Source organism: Lepisosteus platostomus, chromosome 6 (assembly GCF_059453375.1).
Source record: "Lepisosteus platostomus isolate fLepPlt1 chromosome 6, fLepPlt1.hap1, whole genome shotgun sequence".
Classification (NCBI taxonomy): Eukaryota; Metazoa; Chordata; class Actinopteri; order Semionotiformes; family Lepisosteidae; genus Lepisosteus; species Lepisosteus platostomus.
Genome location: NC_142616.1, coordinates 7,912,008 through 7,927,083, shown reverse-complemented (window position 1 = coordinate 7,927,083; position 15,076 = coordinate 7,912,008). Strand labels below are relative to the sequence as shown.

The following is a 15,076-nucleotide window of genomic DNA, read 5'->3' as shown; positions in this document are numbered from 1 at the left end:
TCTGACCACCAGACTCAAGCTGAAACAATCTGGACACTGTGCTCTTAACCAAGGACTTCTTGAGTTTCAGGTTGTTTCGTAACTGGTGTTCATAACAGATTTATGGGACGAATTTTAGATCCTACTGTCAACTGCTTTCACTCTTCTACATATAATATACATTGCATTTATCTTGTATTCTGGACTTCCCTTTGGGCATTTCTCTCACACCTCTACCACCACCCCAGCTTCACCCTTGCAGCAGCTCCCCAGCTCATTCCTTATGAATGTGAGGGAGGGGGGGGTTCAGTCAGATTCATCCTTCAGCCAGGCTGTAGTTCTCTCATCTCTCATCTGAAACAAACCCTAATACATTAATTAAAGGATCTAACCAAATTACTTTGCTGTGTACCGAGTCCATTTCTTTGCAAGACAAGGTAATTGAACCCCCTTGTAAAATAACTGTTGCTTTACATTTGTAATTTAATATGGGATATACATTACATGTCAGTGTGTGAAGATGTACAGCATCTGGTGCTCTTTCTGCACTGTGTGTGATGGGATGGGAAGTGAGAGCTCAGATGACTGTAGCAGTGGACCGCTGTGTCCTCTGAGGAGGGTGGCTGACAGTATGAAGGTTACAATGGTCCTGCACTAGAACTCAGGAGCCTGTGTCCAGGCTGTGTAAGGACTCTTCTCAAGACAGAATGCATGATGATGTGGTTTAAAGCAAGTTGTGGTTTGAATACAGAACACCAAGTACAAGAGTACTGGGTGTATAAACATCTTTATTGCACTAAACATTCTACATATGTTTCATATATATTTTTTCTATGAAAGAAAAGATATATTGATTTGTGAACTAGTTACCAATTACTACTCCTCAAAAAAGAAGAATGAACCTATGTCCTTATTGTATACAGTCCTGAAAATAAACACATTTTTTTTATTTCAATAAAGTTCATCTGTCTCTTGTCTCATTTGATCTCTGGCATCGACATCAGGGAATGTCTGAATACGGAGTTGTATCTAGAGTTGTCAATATACCAGTAAGGGAGTTGTAGAGTCTCCCTGTTAAGCGGGGAGTCTGAAATTATTTAGAAGTTGTTCTTGTCAATTGTAAGGACATGAATATTTGTTCTGCTTGTAGACAAGCAAACCACATAGACTGAGAGGAAGTGAGCAGGTCAGACACAGGCCAAGAGCCTCATATACCTTTTCTGCCCCCCCATGCTGTAGAAGATGTACTTGAACAATGATTTTTAATTCTTCAACTTTAATTTGAAGTCACATTTAGGGCAATTACAGGAAATGCAATGAGCTGCAAGTCATCTTTTAAAACAGCCAATTTTAAAAGCAGTTTTTTCACTGGAGTAAAACAGAACTAAAGAGGAACCTTTCAGGCTCATTCTGCATTCCAAACGTGAATATTCAGTTGAAGAGGCTTTGTTTGATCTGTTTGTATGTACAGAATGTGTGGAGTTGGAGAATTCCCATATCTCACACGTGCACTGTCAGTCTGTCTTCTTCTGCTGGGTAAGTGACTCACAACCTGTACTCCTAATGCACAGAGATTTGCTGTGTGTAATGACCTGGAGATGTGTACTTTTCTGGTGTTCTAGTGTAAAATCATAATGTATCAAGCACCGTGCAAGAAATTAAGTCTGTTAAAATGATACGAATCTCAAATTATTTTTTTCCCTCAACGTTTGCTATTTAGTGAATAAGTCCTTGCATTCTTGATGTCTGTCTTTCCAATTATGAATGAGATTTTCCCTTCATATCAGCCTTCTTTTGAAAGACACTGCTTTGTGCATAAAAGCAGTTATTATTCAATGATGTCAGTTTTAATAGCGCATATATATACACAAAATATATCAGATCTATTTTATCATGTTTTGTTCAATTCCTTATACAGGGAGAAATGCAGTTTTAATGTGGTTATCTAGATATGGAAAACTTAACAGGTTAAGTTTCATTACATTTCTTTTTAAATTTATCAGTGTTCCACAGGGTTTGCTTCTTTAGAAGCTTCAGCTGAAATATCCTCTGTGTGAAGGTACATGTATTTGGCACAAGTCTCATATTAATTTTCATATTAAGGCTTTTCACATGACCTCGCGATTTATAAGAGATATACAGTAACTTCTTGAAAAAAAACTAGTTCTCCCATTTCTAATTAGTCCTAAATACTTTTATCTTCAAGTTGCATTATGCTTTAAAAATTTGTAAAAAAAAATTAAAAATGTTTCTCTTGGAAAAAATATCACTAGCATGTTTTGTGATTTGAAAGGAATGTGACAGCAGACTAAAAATCATTTTTTACATGCAGGAAAATAGTTAACTTATGTATTTCCTTAAGAAACTCTCCAAATGTGTTTTAACTACAGGTTGTATTATTATAAACGTGCCCTCCATTTGGGAACAGAAAGCCTTTGGAATTTCTATTCAGTAGTAAAAATTAAAGTACACATTTTAGGATGACCATGAAAGTATTATTATTATTGCTCAACTTCTGTTACTAAAATTCTGATCAAAATCAAGAGAATATAACAGTTCTGTTAGTCTTGTTTTTGTTTAAAAACAGGAAAATCATTTTTTTCTTATTTTTTAACCCACCTCCACCCCCCCAACTTTGGAGGACATCTTTAATTTTATTATTTATTTTTTCACTCTTTCATTTTTGTTCTTCTTAGAAAATAACAAAAAAAACATACGTTCACAAAAAAAAAATCAAAAACTTCCTACTAATATTCTTAACATCCAGTGCTATTCAAGTATATCTCTAATGGGCCCCAAACATTCCTATAGTCACTAAGTTTCCCCTGTAAATTATATGAAATCTTTTCAGATTTAACTTGTGATACAGCCTCTTTAATCCATTCTTTGTACGACGGTCCTGTACTGTCCACCCATTTTCGCAATAATGTTTTTTTAGCAATAAGTCAAGTCAAAGTTTATTTATCAAATGCACAACAATACAGCGTGCAGCAGTAGTTGCTGGCAATGAAATGTCTTTTTCTGCGAGCTCACAAAAATCACAAGAATCACAAAAATCACAAAAATCACAAAACTAAGGTTACATTTTTTAAATGGAATAAAACTCAATATGAGTAGAGCTGTTATGTGTCCATGGTGTGTGCAATATATACAAGTAGTGCAGTTATGCTGAATACAGTGAAAACTGTGTGTCCATGTAACCATTACAGGTGATTTGCTAAAGGAGCTGCAGGTTGGCTATTTAGCAGTCTTATTGCCTGGAGGTAGAAGCTGTTCTGTAGTCTGTTGGACTTGGACCGAATGCTTTGGTACCGTTTACTGGATGGTAGGAGGGAAAACAGTTTGTGACTGGGATGACTGGGGTCCTTGAGAATGGACCTGGCCTTCTTAAGACATCTAGCTGAGTAGATATCCTGGATGTTTGGTAGCTCACAGCTGGTGATAAGCTGCTCTGACTTCACCACCCTCTGCAGTACTTTGCAATCCCGTGCGGAGCAGCTCCCATACCAGGCAGTGATGAAACCAGTCAGGATGCTCTTAATAGTGCACCTGTAGAAGCTGGCCTGGATATGTGATGGCATGCCGAACTTCTTTAGCCTGCAGAGAAAGAACAGGCACTGCCGTGCTGTCTTGACCATGATGTTGGTGTGGTGGGTCCAGGTTAAGTCCTCTGAGATGTTAACTCCCAGGAACTTACAACTGCTGACCCTCTCCACTGAAGTCCCATTGTTGTAAATAGGGATGTGGTCTCCTCCCTGATGTTTCCTATAGTCCACAATATCAATACAGAGAGTCAAAAAAGTATTTTTATATTGAATTGCTACTTTAACCTTTGATAAATCACCAAGGATACATGTAATGGGAGTAATTGGAATTGAGATATTTTGGTGCCTGAGAGCTTTCCTCACCATGGAGGTCCAGAATGACAGTATGTGCTGACAATACCATAATAAGTGCAATAGTGATCCTTTATGTGTGTTACATTTGGAACACACTCCTGTATTGTGACACTTCATCCTTTTCAATTTTTCTGGGGTATAATAGAGTCTGTTTAAAATTTTTTACTGAAGCAGTTTCTTATGTATAGCTCTAAATGGATAATTAACATTATGCCACACAGTATCCCAGTCTATATCCTCTGAGAGGAAAAAATGATTATAATAATATTAATTGCTTACACTTATACAGCGCTTTTCTGGACACTCCACTCAAAGCGCTTTACAGGTAATGGGGACTCCCCTCCACCACCACCAATGTGCAGCCCCAATGGATGATGTGACGGCAGCCATAGTGCGCCAGAACGCTCACCACACATCAGCTATCAGTGGGGAGGAGAGCAGAGTGATGAAGCCAATTCATAGATGGGGATTATTAGGAGGCCATGATTGGTAAGGGCCAATGGGAAATTTGGCCAGGACACCAGAGTAACACCCCTACTGTTTTCGAGAAACACCCTGGGATTTTTAATGACCACAGAGAGTCAGGACCTCTGTTTCACATCTCATACGAAGGACGGCGCCTATTTACAGTATAGTGTCCCCCTCACTATACTGGGGCATTAAGACCCACATGGACCACAGGGTGAGCGCCCCCTGCTGGCCCCACTAACACCTCTTCCAGCAGCAACCTTAGTTTTTCCCAGGAGGTCTCCCATCCAGGCTCACACCTGTGAGCTCCAATGGGGCTGCCAGCTGTGAGTTGCAGAGTGATATGGCTGCTGGCTATGGCTATCATGAATAATAATCTAAATAACATCCTCTCCTGAGGCTATCAGTGGGTAAAATGTACTGTAAGTTAAATGAGCTTTAAGTTCAAAATTGCTTTTAGAATTAAAACAACATTTGCTTGTTTCTCCCTGAGGTGTCAATCTGCCCCTGCCAGTGTCTGCTCAAGCGAATGTCACAGGCACTGTGGGAGGATCAGTCACCCTGCCTTCATGTCTGTTAAATGCTTCTGCTGAAGGCGTGGTCATAATGGATTGGATGTACGAAGGAAAACTTATTGCACAAAAGCCCGGACGAAGAAAAACAAATACAGATTTCCCCCCTCAGTTCAGAGGGAGGATACAGATGAGTGATCTGAACGGGGATTTAACACTGACTCAGTTACGCCTGGATGACTCTGGAACATACATGTTTGGGGGGTTATTAAAAACAAGAAGGGACATCCCTCCAAAGATCATTAACCTTCAGGTGAATGGTAAGAGCTTTCTTTATTTCTTTATTTGTACTGATTATATATCCAACATAGAAAGAAACTAAAGGTATTGAAATGAATGAAGGAATAAATAATAATAATAATAATAATTGCTTATACTTATATAGCACTTTTCTGGACACACCACTCAAAGTGCTTTACAGGTAATAGGGACTCCCCTCCACCACCACTAATGTGCAGCATCCACCTGGATGATGCGATGGCAGCCATAGTGCGCCAGAACACTCATACACATCAGCTATCAGTGGGGAGAAGAGCAGAGTAATGAAGCCAGTTAATAGATGGGGATTATTAGGAGGCCATGATTGGTAACTCTACTGGGGCATTAGGACCAACATGGACCACAGGGTGAGCAGGAGGTCTCCCATCCAGGTACTGACCAGGCTCATACCTGCTAAGCTTCAGTGAGTTGCCAGTTGTGAGTTGCAGGGTGATATGGCTGCTGGCCTCTTAGTAGAAGTTGCAAAAGCGATCACATTACTCCTACCCTGGAGTAAATATCTTTCATGTTTTATGAAGAAATGAGTAAAGGTTCATTCCATGCTGAAAAGAGAAGACAGTGGATCCTTCTTCGGGAGTGTCAACATGGAATTAACCTTTTCTTGTTCCCTCGCAGCCTACACATGCTGACACAGCTCCCTACTTTAATATTTCATTACAATTAAATCTGACCCTTCAATTATTTCCTAACCACAAGGTACACAAGTTGGGCAGTCTCTGTTTTAATACAGTTTTGTCTTCAGTGTTGTTGCATCCGCTTTTCACAGAGTTGCAGCACCGGTTCATCCTTTGGGATGGAAAGTACTGTACAAATACGATTATTATAAAAGTTGAAAATATGCTGTGCAGGAGAAAGTGGGAGGGATATAAGTAATTACTGACAGCAGCACTAGATTCCACTAACCAAAAGGCTGTTTCCATCTCATTTGTCTGATATACGTAATGCTGAGTTACTGTGTGTTCTGGATACTGTAACAAAAGCGTTCTTTCAGGACCCTATGCAGACGACACGATCTGGGGTAAAGTGAGGAAAACATGGGGGAAAAGCATGCAGGAGTCAGGAGTGAAAACAGGGGGCCTGTCCATGGTGCGCTGGTGTTCGGGGGAGGTGTGGCAGAGGCAAACAATCCAGAAATAAGTCCAAGGGGGAATCCAAGAGAAAGCGAAAATCTGAAACCGGGCAATCTATCCAAGATTAACAGAATTAAAACAGGAACCAGGTTGGAACCGGCAGGAACAGGAACTTAAAAGCTTGATGGGACCAGGCGCTTCCAGGTCCCGGACTCACCTGGTACGGAAACCAATGCAGAGCCCAGAACAGAGTCTGGCTTTTAAGGGGAACTGAAAAGGGGGCTGGAACAGGGAGCAGGTGTGGGGAGATGAGTAAAGAACAAGGAAGGGCTGGAGCGTCCTTAAGAGGAGGGGTTTACGAACGTGACCGATACTGTGAGAGGGATAACGTAAGATGAAGCAAGGTATTTTACATGCTTACTAAGGACAATCCTCTTCTCTGTTAGAAATTACCGGCATGGATCGAATTGGGATTTCACTATGCCTGCTGAAAATGATCTTGTTCTCTGTGGGTGTGGTCATCACGCTGTCTGTTGTCATTACAATCTATATCCGAAAGACCATCAAAAACAGGTAAATATTTGTCATATTCTAGATATATAAATTAGGAAGCTGTTGGAGTATTGGGGGTATTGATTTGCCTTCTGTATTAATTAAAACTAATACGATCTCTTATATATAACTCCTATAACAATTATATCTCGTGTTATTACAGAACAAATAGTTGCCCTACTTAAACAAAAAGAAATGGACTGTGTAGATTAAGCCGGTTCAGGGACGCCAAATATGTAATCATAGTGGCTCTCTGAAGGCACCAGTTCTGTAGGGTTTGGGCATTTACTGAGACAATTATTAATTGTAGCAGTAAATCACAAAGTTGATTCTTTTGATGGCTTTAGAATCCAACCATGCGACATAACTCAAACAACGCGCACACACAGGTACTAATACACGAGGATACATTTATTAATACATAGAATATGCATATAAACCTAACAGATCTTAGCGAGAGGGTTATCAGAATACAAACGTTATATATTCAATCAGTTACAAAGAGTTACACATCAAGAGGAAATACGTTCAGTATATCATTCATTAAGACCGTTTCGTAAAGTGAACTTGGTTACAACTTCTACATTAGATACTCAAACAAGTACATAACTCTTAGGAATTAAATTGATATCAACTGGTTGGGATAACAATTGAATTCTCGAGCTGTAATGCATTGAAGTTGAATACTCATCCAATTTCTGGGGATTCAGATCTCCTGCGGGCACAAAGAAACAGTTGCAGGCTGTTGCTGTCCAATCCGCGCTCTCTGGCTCGGTGCCAGGCTGTGCTGTGTGGCTTGCGACGGTGTGCTGCTGATGCTCACTGTTGGCTTTAACCAGCAAAGTTTGTGCACAGGAGAAAAGATGACTGTGGGTCCCAGCAAGTCAGGAAGAGGACCGGTTCATTCCTGATGAAGAGCTAGTTCTGAATAGTGATTCAGCTGTCCACAGTTCTGACCTGTTGATGAGGCTTGCTGCTGGTTACTCTCTGGCAACCTCCACTCTAGACTCTTAGAACAAAGGAAAGTTCTGGCACTCAGACACACTGGCCGTTCCGTGGTTGTCCGGGCTGAGTCTCAGGATGGTCAGGAGGCACGCTGCGAGAATGTCCTGCCCTTGGGAGCCTTCTGCTCCTGGGCCGTCCTGCCCTGGAATTCTCTTTGAATTCCCTTTAGAATTGTTGAATCTGAATCTGAATCTGAAAACTCTCAGGCTCTCTGTGTTGCCTGTTTTTACCTGGAGGAACTTCAGCTCATTGATTGGCGGAAAGTTCCATGGGCATCAGAGTCCCACGTGGGTTACTCGGCCCTACCAGTCCCTGATTGGTTGATCAAGGTGAGATATGAGTCACTTACTCCTGACACTTAGTAATGCAGTCCAGATGTCCAACTGGCACTCCCTAGACAGATAGGCACCAATGGATGACCATTGATCATGATAGCCAGGCTTAGCTAAGTGCATCCCCCTTTGGGAGCTGTCCTTGGACCTTAAATCACCTTGCATGAATGGTTTCTCTGTGGCTGCACCACAGAGATGAACAGAGAAATGAGGCCTAATTTGGGAAAGCTCAGAAACACTTAATTCTGCCTTATTATTAAGCCTCGCCGCTACATATCCCCCCTTTTTGAAGGTCACGAGGTCCTGAGGCGTTGTTGCCTTCAAAACAAAACAGAGTTAAGTGATGTCCCTTGCCATTAGAACATTAATCTTAAATGTCTACATTACTCCTCGAGAATTCATACCGGAACCAGCATTGGATACAAACAGGATGAATAACATCTGGAGTATGTATAAACACGGTAGGAGACATTATCTCAGTCTAGGAATTACACATCAGGAAGTTCACTGTCAATATCTGATACCTCTGTGGTAGATATTTGGGGAGAAGTCACTTCCTTTCTTTTGACATGCTACCTTTGACTCATTCATGCTACCCAGAGTACATCTTGATGTGAGAGTACATCATTCAGAGTACACTGTCAGTCATGATCCAGCTACCTGGCAGTAGTGTTACAATAACAACAGTTCCTGTTCCCAGCCCCCCGATAAACCACAACACCTGTGTTGTGTATCTGCTAGGGTGATTTGGAGGTTTGTTCCATTAAAGCAAACTAACTACCTGTACCTCTTCAGGGCTTACTCTTTCTTGGATTTCTATCCAATTGAATAGTGTGGCACCTGAAGGCATCTTAGACCTCAAGTTTGGTCTTATATTGTCTGGTTCCAGACCGTACAGTGTTAAGTTACCATGCTGTACAATGGCCTCCTCGGGAACTTACAGGAAAACTATTGGTTAGGTAGCTGCATTGTGGTAGCTGTATCATGCCTGTCACAAGTCATGGTGACAGTTAAATGTGGTGTGCTGACCAGCCATTTACTTCCCACCTGCTCTTCATGGGGTTCATTAACCTCCCTCTGCTTGTTAGTAGCTTTACACCCTTCATTGGTGAATCGTTTAGACACAGCCAATGGATAGCTTTGGTAGCCATACCCATCTCAAGATTTGGAACCGAATTCAATCTTGGATTGCCTTCTGGGTGAGCTTTGAGCGATGGGGTTAATGTCACATACTCCTCTACTGAGAAGAGTGGAATCAAGTGGGTTGGGAATTGTGCCATAGCTAGGCTGGCTACAGTGGCACTAAACTCCCTTAACAGGTCTTGTGTCAACATTCTGGCCTGTTGCACACAAGCATAAACCCACTGTATAACCCCAACAATCATGTCCACTGTTTGGGGAATAAGGTTTAACCCTGTTGCATAGGAAATTGCCTGTAGGGTTTTCCCTAAGCTTTCCAACTTTTGCTGCTGTCGATACAGTCTGTCACTACCCTCTGGCATCTCTGACACCTGCCTTCTTGGGGCAGTCAGGGTGAGAGTGCCAGTAGCACACAAACCTACCAGAAATAGCAAATGCACAACAGTGGTGGCAGCAATCAGTCCTCCCAAAAGTCTTTTCGGGTGTCTGATCCCAGTCATCTCCTTCTGAGTGACTGTTGCCTTTCTAAGCTGGTGCAGCATGTACATGGTGTCTTTCTCAGTATGCCCTGTGGCATCTTGGGCACCAACATCCTGGAAATCTGGGGAGATATGACGCAGCGGCTGATGCTGCTCCTCCGTTTCCAGGGCATCTGCTTTTTCGATTTGTTCATGCCTGTGCTCTAGGAACCCTGCAGGGGGCGGTGCAGCGGTGGAGCATGCCTGACCCTCGGCTGAGTGGTCATCTGGAGCACCTGAGTGATCTGGGATTGTTATCCCATTCTCACTGTTCAGGTCCACCCTGCACACCTCCTGATTGAGGAATCCCTCTATCGGCATGTTTACAATCGTTTGCTGGGGGTAGATGTAGGACACCTGCTCGCTCCCCCCTTCCCTCGCTAGGGGTTCAGGGAGCTGCCCCAGCACTGGGATAGCTAGTTCACTGTCTTTGAACTCACTATCACTCACCAGGCCCATGTCAGTGCAGGCGGGGATTCTGACACCTCTCTTTGCGATGTCCTGCACTGGCAGGCGGGTGACTTTACCATCCAGCTCCAGTCTGGCTGAACCACTGTTGGTCAGACTCAGACTGACAGACTGAGCTGGTGGCTGTAAGAAAACCGGCTCGGCTTTCATTCTCTGTCCCTTCTGGGGGACTGGGTGTGTTGGCAACCCTGCCGTTGAGGCAGGAACAATCAGGTCAGTCTCACTCACTACCTGGTAGTTGTGAGAAATAATGTTACCTGACTGCAGGTTCCCTGGGTCAAAGCAGAGGGAATCGGCATCTGGGATCAGGTGTGTCCACAGCGCAGTAGTCTCAGCGTCGAGCTGGACCTCCTGTCTAACCTGTGAATGTTGCACCAAGGGCACCTGGCGGTGGCCCTGTGACAGCTGCTCAAGCAGATCCTCACTAATAGAGGACCTCTCAGGGCTAAGGGTGAGGGCTACATCACCAACCTGCTCTCCTGCCATCTGGATCCCTTCCACCACTGCGGGGTGGTGTTCCTGAACCCTCTTGGGTGCCAGGGTGCACAGGGAAAGCTCCTTCTCATTGCCAGGTGGGGAGATCTGCTCCTCTTTAGGGATGTAAAAGGGGTGTGCTTTACCTGGTGGATCAGGCGGCTGCTTGGAGCACCGCTCCTGTGGCAGGGAGGCTGTTGGGACCTCAGCCGGGACACGACTTCCCTGTATATCTGGGGAACAAGGAAATATTTTTATTTCTTGTCCAGAGGGAACAGAAGGAATCTCCGCATAGGCTTCTGTGTTCGGTGGGCACTGTGTGAGCACAGTCTGCCTCTTGGCCCCCCTTTCCTTCTGTACAGAAGGCTTAGGAGCCTTGACCTGTTTCCACACCTTGCCTTTCTGGTGATTCACCAACAGTTCCTCTCTGAGTCGCATGCCCTTTCCTTTTTCTACCCGTTTGAGCTTGACGTGTGACATCAAACACCTTTCAACCTCAGTGTCAATCAGTGTCTCACTGGGTAAGACATCTCCCATGGCAGCCTTGAAGTAAAAGCTTCTTGCTTTTCCTCTGCGTTTTACTGCCTGCTCTGTGACTTCAGGGGTGGAGTCAGCACTCGCTTGGGAGTGGCTGACCTTATCCAGGCAGGAACCCTTCCGCTCAATCAGATAGACTGAGGGAGGGAGAGGGGGCGGGTCTCCGCCTCCTCCAGTGGAGAGTATCAGCTCATTCACGCTTCCGGCAGCCTTGGGGAGCGGTTGTCCCTGTCCTAATAAAACTTGTTCAAGCCTGGCCAGGCGGGCGGCTACTGAATCCTTTTGTTCAGCCTTTTCTAGCCCTTTCCCTGCCCCGGTGTTCTCATGGCACTTAGGACGCTAGGTGCGGTCCTGTGTGAGTGCTTTGGAACGGGGCTTAGCCAGCTCAGGAGCCTGTGCTCCTTCGAGCAGGGGGGAATTAACCCTCCTGGCTCTGACGGCGAACACAGTCGCTTTAACAGCTTTTTGCTCAGAGCGACTTTGGACATCATACTCCCAGGCTTTCTGCACGAATCTTAATGTCAGTCATTTTCATGGTCTGTGCATCTGCATGCATTAAGATCATCTTTCTGACTGACGGGTGGAGATTCGCAATGAATAAACCCTTGAAATGTGTGTTCTCTTCGCAACCCTCATCATTTCGCCCTGCAAAATAAGTTCGTCTAAGTCTCTCGTAATATTCGCGAGGGGACTCTGCTCTCTCGTGCTTAATGTTAAGAGCGACGGCTATCGCGGCAGTCGGGTCAATAAACGCATTGTATTCTTCGATAAGTGCTTGACAAAGCTGCTCAAAATCATTACAGACTTCTTTCATCTGCCTAGCCATCCACTCATGTACAGCTCTGCTGGTAGTTTTTCTAACCAGAAACACTTTCTCCTGTTCTGTGGCGTTTGGCAGGTACTGCAGGTTATACCTGAGGTCCTGAATATAACTCTCGATATTATTCTCTGACACTGTGGGGTCAAATCTCTCTATGTCCTTCGCTAGCTCTCTCAGAGAATGGAGGTTTATTCTCCTAGCTTCTCCGCTGACGGAGATATGGAAGAGATCGTGGTCAGACCTGTCGCTGCTAGAGAGAGTGCTTAATAGCGACTCGAATTCAGACCTTTTAGCAACCATCGTTAAACTTAAAGAGTATTACTTTTAAGTACGAAATCACAGTTTTACCACAGAAAACCACAAGATCAAGTATGCAATCAACCCGGTAGATCGCAAAAGATCACAAAACAATCAAGCACTGCTTAAAGAGCAAGGGGAACTTTTTTCCTTTCGGCTTTCAGCACACTGTATTGTCGTGTATGAAACCCGCGGCGTTTTATATTGAATTATTCCGCTTGGTTGACTCATTTCAGTCTTGCCACGCCCACCCAGGGACGCCAAATAATGTAGATTAAGCCGGTTCAGGGACGCCAAATATGTAATCATAGTGGCTCTCTGAAGGCACCAGTTCTGTAGGGTTTGGGCATTTACTGAGACAATTATTAATTGTAGCAGTAAATCACAAAGTTGATTCTTTTGATGGCTTTAGAATCCAACCATGCGACATAACTCAAACAACGCGCACACACAGGTACTAATACACGAGGATACATTTATTAATACATAGAATATGCATATAAACCTAACAGATCTTAGCGAGAGGGTTATCAGAATACAAACGTTATATATTCAATCAGTTACAAAGAGTTACACATCAAGAGGAAATACGTTCAGTATATCATTCATTAAGACCGTTTCGTAAAGTGAACTTGGTTACAACTTCTACATTAGATACTCAAGTACATAACTCTTAGGAATTAAATTGATATCAACTGGTTGGGATAACAATTGAATTCTCGAGCTGTAATGCATTGAAGTTGAATACTCATCCAATTTCTGGGGATTCAGATCTCCTGCGGGCACAAAGAAACAGTTGCAGGCTGTTGCTGTCCAATCCGCGCTCTCTGGCTCGGTGCCAGGCTGTGCTGTGTGGCTTGCGACGGTGTGCTGCTGATGCTCACTGTTGGCTTTAACCAGCAAAGTTTGTGCACAGGAGAAAAGATGACTGTGGGTCCCAGCAAGTCAGGAAGAGGACCGGTTCATTCCTGATGAAGAGCTAGTTCTGAATAGTGATTCAGCTGTCCACAGTTCTGACCTGTTGATGAGGCTTGCTGCTGGTTACTCTCTGGCAACCTCCACTCTAGACTCTTAGAACAAAGGAAAGTTCTGGCACTCAGACACACTGGCCGTTCCGTGGTTGTCCGGGCTGAGTCTCAGGATGGTCAGGAGGCACGCTGCGAGAATGTCCTGCCCTTGGGAGCCTTCTGCTCCTGGGCCGTCCTGCCCTGGAATTCTCCTTTGAATTCCCTTTAGAATTGTTGAATCTGAATCTGAATCTGAAAACTCTCAGGCTCTCTGTGTTGCCTGTTTTTACCTGGAGGAACTTCAGCTCATTGATTGGCGGAAAGTTCCATGGGCATCAGAGTCCCACGTGGGTTACTCGGCCCTACCAGTCCCTGATTGGTTGATCAAGGTGAGATATGAGTCACTTACTCCTGACACTTAGTAATGCAGTCCAGATGTCCAACTGGCACTCCCTAGACAGATAGGCACCAATGGATGACCATTGATCATGATAGCCAGGCTTAGCTAAGTGCTAAATCACCTTGCATGAATGGTTTCTCTGTGGCTGCACCACAGAGATGAACAGAGAAATGAGGCCTAATTTGGGAAAGCTCAGAAACACTTAATTCTGCCTTATTATTAAGCCTCGCCGCTACAACTGCTACATTGTCAGTCGTTTTTTTTTCTTAATTTTTTTCTCATTTCTTCTGAACTGCAAGCTTTAACTGATTTAACGCCCCTGTCTGACAGTATCTGCATTGATTAACAGATTTCATGAAGATGTCATGTACGATGGCGCCTTGTGTAAATGTTTCATTTTTTAACAGGAATATGTGTGAGGAAGAGGGAGAAACTACACAGAAACTGAGGGTGACTGAAACCATTACATGATCAACTGGTCACACAGAGACACAGCTCAACTCTATTGTCCCTTTGAATCAGAACAAAACTGTCCGATTAATATTTTTACACATTGTTTAGAGTAGATTTTTAGATTTTTTATTTTGATATATTGTTCACATGACAACAGTTTAAAGGAAATGACTTTTTTGTAAAATGACATTGGCATTTTTGTTTCCTGTTTCATTTATCTTAAATGGAAATCTAAATAAAAATTAATCAATAGCTAATGTCTTTTCCATAAGATTTTGTAACGTGCTGTTGCAATTCAATGAAGCAACCATCTTATTGCAAACAACAATTTTGAACCCTTCAAGTCTGGTTCAGACAATTCCACAGCACAGAAACTGCCCTTTAACTGGTTAGTGTTAAAGTCACTAATCATTTTCTTATGTCCTCTGATACTGGTTCTCTATCCCTATCCTTCTTGAGGTCAGTGCTGCTTTTGACACTGTTAACCAAGACATCATACTTTCTTTCCATTTGGAGTTTCTGACGTTGCCCTTAAATTGTTTAACTTGCCTTACTGATCATCGACACTTTGTTTCTCTTCAGAGTTTCTGTTCTAAAGTTGGGTTCTTTAAGTCTGGTGTTCCTCAGGGCTCGATACTGGGCCCCCTACTATTCAACAGTTACATGTTTCCACTTGGAAGAGGTAAAAGGTCTATTCCATTAGTTTTACATCAGTTGTAGATATTCATTCAGCTATCTCCAATTGCAACTTAGTCCAATACCCTGGATATACCCTGGCTAGGATGCCAGTACATTGCCGGGCTCAT

At 43.4% G+C, this 15,076-nt stretch overlaps 1 long non-coding RNA gene across 1 annotated transcript; it reads left to right on the top strand.

Moving 5' to 3' along the window:
* On the top strand, positions 1-14,522 carry LOC148659995 (uncharacterized). The gene is made up of 4 exons (XR_015939357.1): positions 1-1,515; positions 4,840-5,178; positions 6,714-6,840; positions 14,225-14,522. It is a non-coding gene; the product is annotated as an uncharacterized LOC148659995 (long non-coding RNA).
* The last annotated feature ends 554 nt before the right edge of the window (positions 14,523-15,076 follow it).